The following is a 12,335-nucleotide window of genomic DNA, read 5'->3' on the forward strand; positions in this document are numbered from 1 at the left end:
ACAGAGGAGCCGGCAGTGACAACGGCTGGCACAGACCTAGACATGGGCGTGGTACCGACAGCCACCTGCCAGCCCCGGCCCTGCGGGGAGCAGCAGTCCCCACAGTGGACACACCCACACTGGCCTGGCGCCCTGATGAGAGTCCTCAGGGGATCAGGCCGTGCTCAGAAGCCACCAGGCAGCCGGGGCCCCAGAGGGGGCACAGGGGCTGAGAGTCCAGAGGAAGCTGTCCGGAGGTTGTTCCAGGCTCAGGTCACATCGGGAAGTGACATGAAGATGACAAGGGCCCCTGGGCACCTGCACCCTGCTGCTCAGAAGCACCTCCCCTCTGACACATGCTGCACACAGAGACACCACACACACACAGGCACACCACACACAGAAACACACACACGACACACAGACACACACCACACATGCACATAATGCACAGACTCACACCATACACATCACACACGCAGACACACAGCACACACATGCACACACATGCACACCGCCAGGGTCTGCAGGGCGGGGGCAAGCAGGGCAGGCCGGCTCGAGCTGCCCACAGGCTCCGTGCGGGTGTCTGGCCGGGGCGGCGCCCTCAGCCTCTACCTCCCTCTATGCTCCACCAGCCACTCCCCAGGGGAGCCAATCGACTTCTCAGGCTGGTTGGGTCCCAAGGGCACTGGGAGCCAAACAGAAGTGGCAAGGTCAGGGTCGGGAACCTGGTGCCACAATAGGTGGCGATTTGGGAAGGCAGCTGGAGGAGGCACGGTGGTGCTGTCTGGGAAGTGCTGACATGCGATGGACAGAAGACGGGGCCGTGGGACAGGGGGTTCTATAGTCAGAGGGGTGCAGGGACGGATGGAAGCACAGCTGCCCTGGGCCGCAGCTCGGCAAACGCCCTCTAAGCAGCCGAGCACCATGATGTCGCAGCCCAGTCTCTCCTGCCCAGGACACCCTGGGGACACCATGCACTTTTGCCAAGGAGAGACCCATGGCCACACCAACAGGGAGAGGTCAGCGGGGAGCTCCCCCAACCCCAGGCCTGGTCAGCCTCCTGCCAGACCAAAGTTAGTCCCGGCCGCTGGGCCAGGCCACCCAGCATCCGGCACCAGCCGTTGCCTTGGGCACCTGCCAGGGGCCAGGCCCTGTGCCCCACGTGTTCCCCAGGGTGACCCAGCCTCCACAACACAGCCCAGGAGGAAGCGCTGTCACCTTGCCCAAGGCCACACAACGCAGAGCACAGACACGCCCTTGGCACCACCTCCCCCAAACTGGGAGCACCCATAGCAGAGATGCAGCCGCTGAGCCCGGTGGCCCTGGGAAAGGAGCCTGTAGGTCTGACATCCCCGCCCTGGGAAGCACAGCCATCCTCAGGGCTCAGAGTCACTGGGGCCAGGGCTTTAGGGGAGCAGGGCGGTGGGTCTCCTCCCTCCTAGCTCACCACCCTCCTGGATGGGAGCCTTCCAGCAGGACCGGACGGCCCAGGGGGCCCACGGAGAGTTCACAGGCAGGGGTCCGTGCAGAGCCGGTCCCATTGTTGAATAAAGGACTTACCAGGTGGGACCAACCTCAGAACCACCCATCAGCCCCATTTGGGGCCCAAGTGTTTATCCCCACTTTACAGATGTGGAAACAGAGGGACAGTTTATTAGGTTATAGTCTGATGCCAGCCCCACAGTGGGACCTGAGCCCAGAGGCGGGGTTGCCCAGTGGGTATGGCCAGAGGGCACTCAGGAAGTCTCAAGTCCTCAGAGGGAGCCCCCAGACAGGGATATCCCTCCTCAGGAGTGCAGGACAGAGTAGGGACGGCTGGCCTGCACTCAACCAAGTCCACGGAAGAAGGAAGGGCTACGACCCCCTCTCCAATCTGCCTGCACCCCCACCCTGTTCACAGGCCCCTCCCCAGCCCCCAGGTGCCTGGGGCAGGCCAGGCGGGGCTCAGGTAGAGGCCCCAGAGTGCTCACCAGCTGGAAGGCTCCAGGCCTCCCTCTCCATGGGAGGACGCCAGGCAGGAGCCGTGGCTCAAAGGCCAGCGGGAAACAGAGCACAGGGACTGGGGTACCTGCTCCTCCAGGTCCACGGGAGGTCGGCCAGCGGCCAGGAGGGAGGCCCGCCCTGACGTTGCCAGAGAAACCACGGCGTCCAATCGTGTGGGCTCCTCCCCCAGGCCTGCTCAGAGCCTAGGGGACCAGGGCCAGGCACCAGGGCCCTCACCCGCACAGGCACTCCGCCTTGGGGGAGGCGCACACCTAGGGCACTCCTCCCCACTGGCTCTAGGCACGGCCCAGAACCCCGCCCCAGCCGAAGAGGGCAGGTGCGCACTCGGCAAAGAAGGTGAAGGGGAGGGTCTCCAGGGCATCTAGAGCCCCGCCCTCGTGTCCTCGTGGGCCTCTGGGCCCCTCTAGCTGCTGCCCTCTGAATTCACCCTCCTCCCCAGAGACCCTCCCTGGCAGCTCGGAGCCAGGGGGCTGGAGGCAGATGGGTGCCGCCCAGCTGTTCTGACATGGTGTGAAGCACAGGTCACTGGGAGAGCTCACGCCTCCAGCGTAGCCCTCTGGGCGGGTGGAGGTCAGGGGATGGCAGGCACAAAGCGCTGCAAGGTTCGGTCACACCAAACTCCCTCCGGCGAAGCCCCTCGTGTCCCCGGGGCCGGTGGGGCGGCCTTGCCGGAGTTCGCAGGGAGGTCTCGGGGTGCTGGGCTTGGGATCTGCACGCTTCCCTGTGGCTCTCAGCTAGTTTTCCAACAAGAAATGCTGGTGAGTGTACAGGGGAGGGCGTGCTGCCTCCACTCCCTGCCCAACACCAGCCACCGGCTCAGCGGGCCGGCTGGGGGCCCAGGAGTCCTGGGGGCGGGCAGCTGGCCCCACAAAGATCTGGTCCTGCCAACCAACCATGGGGGCAACGCCGGCAGGTGGCGCCCTCTCCCCGTCGTGGCTGGGGAGCCAGCCCCACAAAGGGAAGCTGAGGGGGTCCCATAAGCCTCTGCTGTTTCTGCCACCACCCTGCCTCCAGAATTCTGTCCCCCCCCAAAAAAAAACTAGGAAAACCATCTTTTGCCAGGAAACTGTTCTTAGCATTCAGGAAATTGGGATTCGGAGACAGAGACTTGGAGCAGCCTGGGCTCTTAAATACTGAGAGCTGTATCTGCCCCCTGGAGGCCGAATGGTGGGGCAGCAGCCCCTCAGCCCCTGGGAAGTTGTTGGACATCATCCCAGGAGAGCTGGACACGTAGAGAGGTCGCCTCGGACCAAAGCTGGGCCCTCCAAGTAAGACAATGCTCAAGGGCCAGAGGGTCCAAAGGGGGCCCACCTCCACGGTCGGCAGGTGTAGTGTCGGTACTCGGCACACCTGCCCAGGTCTGCCTCCGCCACCTCGAGCCAGGAGGTATCCATCACCAAAAGATGGACGGGCTCAGGGCGTGCACCCAGGTTGGCTTTGTCCATCATGTTCAGAGACACAGGGAAAAGCCCACCTGGTCTGAGGGCTGAACGTGGAGGCTGGAGCCTGCAAGGGGCTGGAGTTCCTCCCTGAGACTTTCTGGAACACCACCCCCACCTCAAGCTGACCGAAAACGGTCCCAGCACCTCCAGGGGGCGGTGACAGTGCACCCGCCATCCAGATTCAGCCTTCCCTGCCCCCCGGCGTCTGGCACTGCCCCGTGGGTGCCGGGTGCCTCGGCCCAGTCGCTGTCCCGGGCGACCACACCAGCCTGTGCAGCGTGAAGGGCCAGGAGCATCTCAAACTGGAATTCTGGGGTGGAGACTTCAGATCCAAAGAGCACCACAATTGAAAACAAATTAATTTATTTTCTTTGTTAAAAGGAAATGAGCCAATGCAGACCCTTTGAAGCAACTCTCCCGGCTGATGGGCCACCTCTTCAGTCCGTGGATCCCAGGTCTGAGAACCGGCTCCTGGCCAAAACCACCAAGCCAGGGGTCGTGGCTTTTCCTGGGCAACCCTGTTCTACTTTTCAGCCCTTCGTCCTTAATTTCCTCTGACAAATGTGAGAGTACTTTCCCCGGGGGACCTAGAGTAAGTGCACTGGGATGACCACAAGCCACAGGGCCAGGGTCGACACTGATGCCCAGTGACTCCCATCAGAGGGGCAACTAACAGGGTTCTGCCCAAAGCCCAGCTTCCAGTGGGTCCCCTGGGTCGCAGTCCCACCCAGCGGTCACTTCCCAGTCTGCGGAGGTGCAACTGACACACCCCTACTTGTTCTGGGGGGTCAGAGCTAGCGTCGTGATCATCATGGGAAGGTCAAGGGGATTCTGTGAAGCTTCCCCGCCTCCTGTGGCCAAGAGAGTAAAGCAAAAACGACGCCACCTCCCGGGGAGGGAGACTGAGAGACGGGTGCCTGCCTGCAGCAGCTGAAGGAAGCAGGGGGCTGGTCCCCAGCACCTCTCTACCTCATTCTCCAGTCCAGTCTCTGCCAGAAGGGACTAGATCCTGGAGGGTGACTTCAGACCAGAGGGCCGGCCAGTCTCTGGGGCAGGGTGCCGTGGCCCCGGGGACATGAGGCCCCACGGTGAGGGTTACTCTTCCTCTCTGTAGACCATCTTCTCTTTGTGGGAGGCCTTTGTGCAGGTCTGCCCAGGGCTGTTTCACCCCTCAGCCCTGAGTCACAGGCACCCATCCATCCATCCATCTCATCGGTGGCGCAGTGTTGCTAGGCTGGTAGAGCAAGACGCAGCGGGGCCACGGGCACTCAAGGCGGGGCCTCGGGCAGCAGCAGAGGCAACGGCCAGGCCCCGGAAAGAGCCCAAAGCCTGCTGCATCTGTGAAGGTGCTAGAAGGCCAGGGGAAAGGGGCACTCCTGGCGCCTCACTGTGCACGGAGGCCCCGCCATCTGAGGAAGAGTTTCAACCTGCTAGGGTCCAAATGTTGGTGTCCTCCCCAAATCTATACATGGAGCCCTAAGGCCCGGCGTGGCTGTGTTTGGAGTGAGGAAGTAATTCAGTTTAAATGAGGTCATGCGGGAGAGGTGTCCTGACCAGACGAGACACGAGAGAGCTCACTTTCTCTCCCTGCCACGTTCACGGGTAGAGGAAAGACCACGAGAGGACATGATGAGAAGGTAGCTGTCTGCAAGCCAGAAGGTCCAAATCGGCTGGTGCCTTGACCTTGGACGTCCAGCCCCCAGGACTGTGAGATATAAATGTCTGCGTTTAAGCTCTCCAGTCTGTGGTGTTTTGTTATGCAGCTTGACCTGACTGAGACACATGCCTGTTGAATAAGTCCTGGCGTGCTACTGGGCCCTGAGACGGATGCCTGGACAGATACCAAGCATGACGTGCCGAGGACTGTCCATCACAAGCTGGGTCCAGTTGGCCACCAGGGCCCAAGGGGGCTTTTGATGGTTCACAGTAGCTTCTTTCCCTAATTCCTGGTGAATCTGGCTCTGAGCTTTGACCAGCCCTGCAGGGAGAGGGAGGGACCCTGACCCTGGGGTCCTGTGTCTGGGGAAGGAGGCCCCAGCTCCCGCCTCTCCTTCCTCCTTACAGCTTCCCCTCAAGCTGTCCAGGGCCAGACACAGCTCTTTTGGGAAATACCTATCCTGGGAGATTTGCAGTCAGAAGGAGGGCAGCGCTGACGACAGGTAGGAAGAGTAGGACTCAGATTCTCTCTGGACGAGGGACTCCCTAGGGCCTCACATGGCCCCTTGCTTTGCTCCATTAAGGTTGCTGCTCCCGTACACCTCAACCATTGCCCCTGGACTAATTAGGGCCACAGACACAGAGACCCCACACCAAGAGCAACCTGAAAACCCCAGAGCTCAGCATCCCCAGGGTCCCTCCCTCCCCCTGAGGGACAGACCAGATGACTCAGAAATTAGAGAAAAGACCTGCTATCCTTGTCGCAGGGCAGGATCAACCAACAAGAACGTCATCTGCGGACCTGCCCTGCTCAGCCAGCGCCCAGCGCTGCACGGGCCTAGGAGAGGAGGCCACTGGCTGAGCAGTGAGGGCCAGGAGAGGGCGCCCTGGAGGATGCGGGGTTTCCATGGCAACTCTCAGCTGCCTAGGCTGGGAACCACTGGGCCAAGGCTCAAGGAAAAGACTTTGTGTGAGCAAAGGTCCGTAGGGGGCACAGTCCCACTCTCCTGCTTTCCTTCCGCTTCCTTGCTGCCGGACAGACAGATGGACATTGCTTGGGGACCCCTCTGGGGCAGGCATCTCTTTCTGCTGCTGCGTGCCTGCCTCACGGCTCAACCCCACCTGGGTGGCAGGTCTAGGGTAGACCTTGAGACGCGGCGAAGGGGGAGGAGCGATTATCGCCTCTTGAGCCCACCTGTGGTAAAGCTTCCAGATCCTGCTGTGCCCTGGACAGCTGGCCACCTCCCAGCTCTGCCCAGAGTCCTGTGTCCCCCAAGCCTTCCCCACACCACTTCTCAGTGTCAGGCAGACCTGAACAGGGTACCCTGCCCGTTGCCTTCCCTGTCCCCTACCCCAGTCCTTCCCCTGAAGCAGCCACACATCCCCTGAGCATCCTCTGCTCTCCCTGGACACTGCTCAGCACTCCTGCAGCCCTGGCCTCAGACTTGGGGCCGGCACAGCACCCCCCCCCAGTCTGCCTGGCTGCTTGGACCTAGCTAGGGGTGCCAGTGTCTGAGTCCAGGGGAAGGGACGGGCTGAGACCTTGCCTCCTCCATATGTGGCAGTAGGTAGAGCCTTCAGAGCCTGGCTTCCACAGGAGAGGCAGGGCAGGTGGGTGCAGGGCTCCCACAGGGGCAAGTGGGTGTCATGGGGACCAGGCATCCTCTAGGCTCTGTGGCCACACTCCAGGTGTGGCAGGTGGCACACAGGTGATAAATACTCAGTGCCCAGGGGCCAAGGCCAGGGGCAATGAGGATGAGGCAGGGAGGGGTACTGAAGGGTGGAGGCCCCAGCTGCAGGACCCAGGGCTCAGCTGCTTTTCCAGGTTCCCAGCCAGCAGGGCAGCTCCTGTCCCTCAGACTGGTGACCAGAGGCACCTGGGCTCCCTTCGTCTTGCTGCCAAATGGAGCACCTATCCCAGGGGAAGGCAACTCCTGGCCCCTTGGCCCCACACATGAAGCCCATGCCTGGAAGATCCCTGCGTCTGCCTGGAGCTGCAGGCCAGGCAGGAGTCTGTCCAAGGTGGTCAGTGCAGATTTCACAGCGACAGCTGTCCCTTGTGGAGTGTCTGCTGTGCTCCAGGTCTACACCAAGGGCGCTGTAGGCAAGACTTCATTCACCGGGTTCCCATTTGAGAGAGAAGAGAGAGGCCCAGCGGAAGGCTGAGGCCCCACTCGTGAGCAGCCCTGCTGTGCCCCAAGCCCCACACTTCCCCTATACTCTAGATGGGCAGGGTCCAAACAGAGAGAGGCTCTCCCATCCATCACTGAGCATTTGTGTATCAGCCCCATGCCAGGAGCTTCGGCGATTCCGGCAGGTCCCTGTCCGCCTGGAGCACACAGGTGCTCTGCTCAGCCCTCTGCCCACCGGTAGGCGCCTGCTTCAATTACAGCGACACATCCACGAGGTAAGTGCCACACAGCCCCCACTCTCAGCTGTGTCTGTGAGGTCCAGGTCATGCTTACAACGTCACACTAAGTGAGAGCAGGAGGCTACAAAACTACATGTGCTATATGACCCAAGTTCTATAGCAATTCTTGAAAGTGTGTACTGAGGAGTGAGTGTACTGGGGTGAATGGTGGGCCCCAAAGAGACATCTACTTACAATGGTAAATGTGACCTTACTTGGAAAAAACGGTCTTTGCAGGTGAAATTAAGTTAAGGATCCTGAGATCATCCCTGATTAGGGTGGGCCCTAAATCCAACACAAGTCCTCTCAGGAGGAGAGAAGACACAGACCCGAGGAGAAGAGGGGAGGCCACATGAAGCTGGAGACAGAGGGGGGACGATTTGGCTACAGCCACAGGACACCTAGAGCCCCAGAAGCTGGGAAAGGCAGGAAGGGTTCCTGCTAGGCCCTCCAGGCAGAGCAGCACCTAGATTCTTCTGGCTTCCAGAGCCGAGAGACAACAAATTCTGTCATTTTAGGCAACTTAGTTGTGGTCGTCTGTTGTGACAGCCCCTCGGAGACTAAGATAGAGGCCTATACCCCGAGAAGCAGGATTTAACCAGCACCTACTGTGCCTCATGTTGCTGTTCTAATGTGTTCAGCCTCCAAGCAAGCCTGGGAGGTAAGTATCAGAGAGACGGGGTTGCCCAGCATCACACAGCCAGTGGGGAGCCTGCTCTCTAGGCTGGCAGCTCAAGGCCTCCTACCCCAGAGAGTCTGGGCTCACCATCCATTGTCACACACCCGGAATGGGCAGAGAACCCACCCCACAAAGGGAAAGATCCACTGCATTTTCTGTTTGCGTTGGGGCTTTCCTTGGATTTATCGGGGTGGCAGATTTGCCCTCCTAATTCTGTTTGATTTAGGCTGATGTTAAAAGATTTCCACCCCACACCCAAGGGCTGGGGGGCCTGGAACCAGCCCAGAAACTTGGAGCCGGAACACACTCCCCTCTCTCTGTCTTTCTCTCTGTCTCTCTGTCTCTGTCCGTCTCTCCCTCTCTGTCTCTCTCTGTGCCTCTCTCCAGCACTCTCAGTGTCTGCCAGGATGTGGTGGGGAGGGCAGGGGAGCCGGAGCGGCACAGACTGGGAGGGGGCGGGGTTCTGGTCACACAGGCCACAGATGAGCCCTGCTGTGGACAAAACAGTATACGCCTGCTTCACGTGTGCCTGCCTCCTCCACACAGGCCCCGGGGACATAAACTGGGTGACAGAGCTGCCAGCGAGCACTCTAGGAATGCTGCGTGGCCAGGTGTCACTTGATGACACGGTGGCGCGCAACCTCACGCGGACCTCCAGCTATTTCCTGGGCACGCGTCATCTCCCAGTGAGGCGCTCAGGCCCCTGTGGTTGGACAAACCGTTTCCTTCCGGGCTTCCTGTAACACCCACTACACACTCTGCAGCCCCCACTCTCCAGGGACTTCGAGGTCCCCAAGGAGAGAAATGGCTGTGGATGATTTCTTGGAGATTTTAGGGCAACAGGAGGGGCATGTACACCAAAAATGGGCAAAAAATGAGATCTTTCTCAGAGTAATGAGATTATTAATAATGGTGGCAAAAATGAGCACTCTCTTTACTTAAACACATAGGTGTGCGGACGTGTGTGCATGCATCTGTGTGTTTGGGTCTCTCTTTCTCTCTCCTCCCCCTGTCCACGTCTTCCCTCAGGTCCTGTGTTAGCACCTCTGCTGGTGGCCCCTGGCGGTGACCCCAGCCTCCACTGGGCCCTGCAGGAGCAGACTTGCTGGGGAGGGGCCAGGGAGGTGGGAATAGGAGAAAGGCCCTGGGCTGGGAGCTGCCAGGCAGACCACAGGGACATCCCCACCTATACCTCGCTGTCACAAATGCCTGGGTGGGCCTTGGAGGTCGCACATCCCGTCTAAGCCCGATTGCTGGTTCTTTGTCCCTGGGATGGCTTGGGGCAGCCTGGCCACTTCCCCCAGCCTGGTCCTCATCTGGAGTCCATGTTGACCTTGAAGGACCACCCCTCTCCAGGAGTCCAGCCCTCTGCACTCCCAAGGGCTCAGAAGAACGCTGCAAGCGTCCCCTGTCATCTCCCACCAGCCTGTCCAGGGGACAGGACTAGGGAGGGGTGAGTTAGGAAATCAGGGCTTGACTTCAGCTCCCCCGAGGCCTAGATTGGTGACCCAGGGCATCACTGCCCTGTCCGCTCATGAGGCAGGACGCCAGGGAGGGCCGAGTGATGACCAGCAGGTGAGCAGTAGGTGCCCCCAGGGGGAGGTGGCTCTGCAGACGACCGCCAGGAGCAGGACCCTGGGTGTGCTGGCACTAAACTCTTGGCACTCTGAGTGTGGTGGGCCAGCCTGTGAGAGGTGGTGCCTCTCAGGATAAGGTCTGGTATGACTGTCTGCGTCCGCCCACCACATTGCCGCCCTGCTCCCCGAGCTGTGACCAGGGCTAGGACGCATCCAGACGTAAAGTTGTTTTTCTTCTCTCTGATGCTCCTTTGGGATGAGACCCATTGAGGGTGGGTAGAGGGGGCGTGCTCACAGCCTCCAAGGGACACGCACCCTGGGCTGGTGCATGAGGCGTCACAGAGGGAACTTATAAGAGAGTATAGGCAGAGCCCAGATGTGCACAGACAGCAGGTCCCTGCCCCCTAGGAGACCGGGGGGAGGGAGAAAAAGCCGGAGAGGGTGAGCTAAGTGAATGGGGGCCTAGAGGGGGGAGGCGAAACAGGTCCAGCGCCAGCAGGGTCAGTTGGTGATGTCAGTGCCCCCAGGAGCTCCTCCACTCCCAGACCTGTCACCTAGCAGCCCCTGTGCTCTGTGGAGCCGAAGCAAAATCATTCTCACAAATCAGTGGCCACACGGGCACCATACATTGGGCCTGTCACCTGCTGGAGGTCCACATGCCACCCACCTTTGTGGGTCCTCTCGACAGGAGACTGTCGGGTCTCTGGGCAGGAGAAGACACACCTCTGTGCTGTGTGGGAGGGGCGTCTCCCCATCCAGCCAGGGCTGTCTGCAGGGGCCCAGTGGGGCCAGGTGCTAGTCCACGGACAGCATTATCCCAACTGCTGGTACTCCCTGAGTTCTCACTGTGCGCTGGGCACTGTGACTATCACTGTCCAGAGCCCGTGATCCTTCCCAACCCCTACAGGAGGGGCTGCTGAATCCTACTTATAGGTGGCAGAACCAAGGCTCAGACGGGGAAAGTGACTTGGGCCCGCACACAGCAGGTAAGAGATGGGGAGGGCTCCAGTCCCCCTCGGCCTAACTCAGGACCTGAGTCCTTGGCCAGCTCACTGCATAGCACCTCTAGGAGGGTTCTAGCCCCTCCTGCGGATGCTCTGATTTAAAACTAAGACTCTTCTGGCCCAGGGACCCCAGCTGCCCAGTTTTTCTGGTCCAAGGAAGGAAAGAAGAAGATGCCCTCCCTGCAGTGACCCCTGTGGGGCCAGGAATCTTTCCCTCACTCCGCCATTCACACCGTATCACTGAAGGCAGCCTTCCCGGCACCGCACCCGGCCCCAGATTCAGGGGACCCACAGGGGCCCACAGTAGTGGCCTCCCAGGGACACTGAGCTCAGGCCTGGCATAGATGGGGCCCACAACAGCCCCTGCCCTGACAATGGTGCTGGCTCAGGGGCGCCCGAGGAGGCAAGCCTGGGGCTGCAGTGATCGAGTCCCCACCCACCCTGCAGGGGCCAGCTGGTGGCCGTGGCTAAGGCCAGTAGTGAGCACTTGCCCAGCTCCTGTGGTCATTGGGGGAGGGTGCGTGGGCAGAGCCCCAGGCCGCCGTGCTCCAGGCACAGATGGTTCTCATCCCGCTGTCTCTTCCGCAGGAAAAACAAACCAGCTCGGGGCCAACAACCCTTTTTTATCTCGTGTTTATTTTCGTTGCCTTTGCCTGAAGCTAGTGTCCTGTGGGCTGCATTCAGCCGAGGGTCTGGCCGGGTCTGGCTGGGTCTGGCTGGGTCTGGCAGGGGTGGCCCTGGCGTTTTCCTGGCCTTAGGGTCGCTGTCTGGGAAGGGGCTGGGGTGTTCCCAAGAGAAGTAGCCCATTTCCCTCTTCCAGTTTCATCCGATTTCCATTTGGTCACAGTGGCTTTTCCAGAATTTGGAGTTTCCTGGCTGCATGGGGAGGGTCGAGACTGAGAAGTGGGGCAGGACAGAACCAGCTGGGACCCTCGAGGAGTGCAGAGCCAGGGGCGGGGACGGTCAGGACCAGCAGGGCTACCAGGAATTCACAGAGGAAGGGGCCCAGGACTGGGGTACTAGACTGGGGTTGTGGGGGGCACAGCCCTGCTGCCCTACCTGCATCCTTCCAAGTTTTCATTCATCCCCACTTCACACCAAAGAAGACCAAGGTTGGAGGGGGAATCTGCGACCCAAAATCTCATAAGGGAGATATGGGTAGGGGGGAGGGTGATGTGTTTGCAGGATCCACAGCTTCCCACACACGCCCTGGTAAACGGGCCAGGAGTCTCTCAAAACCCCGAATCCACATGGGGGATACTCTAAAGTAGGCAGAGGGGCATCCTCCGTGGCCTGCACCCCACTGCCAGTGTGAAGAACGGGCTGAGGCACGTGGGGGCTGGACAGGAGGAGAGGCAGACGACCACTGAGGGGGGAGGGGTCACCTGCCAAACAAAGGCAGGGAGGCCTCCAACGGCCCCTCGTGAGGGGCGAAAGAAAAGCGGCGGGGAGGCCAGCAGGGCTGCACTGCCACCCAGGGGCCTCACAGGCCCCAGAAGCCCCCAGAAGCGCGGCCAGCGCCAACCCCTCCCCTGCCTTCGCCGCGAGGGTTTGGGGGTCGGACCCTCCGCCCGTGCCAGC

Source organism: Vicugna pacos, chromosome 4 (assembly GCF_048564905.1).
Source record: "Vicugna pacos chromosome 4, VicPac4, whole genome shotgun sequence".
In the NCBI taxonomy this organism is placed as follows: Eukaryota; Metazoa; Chordata; class Mammalia; order Artiodactyla; family Camelidae; genus Vicugna; species Vicugna pacos.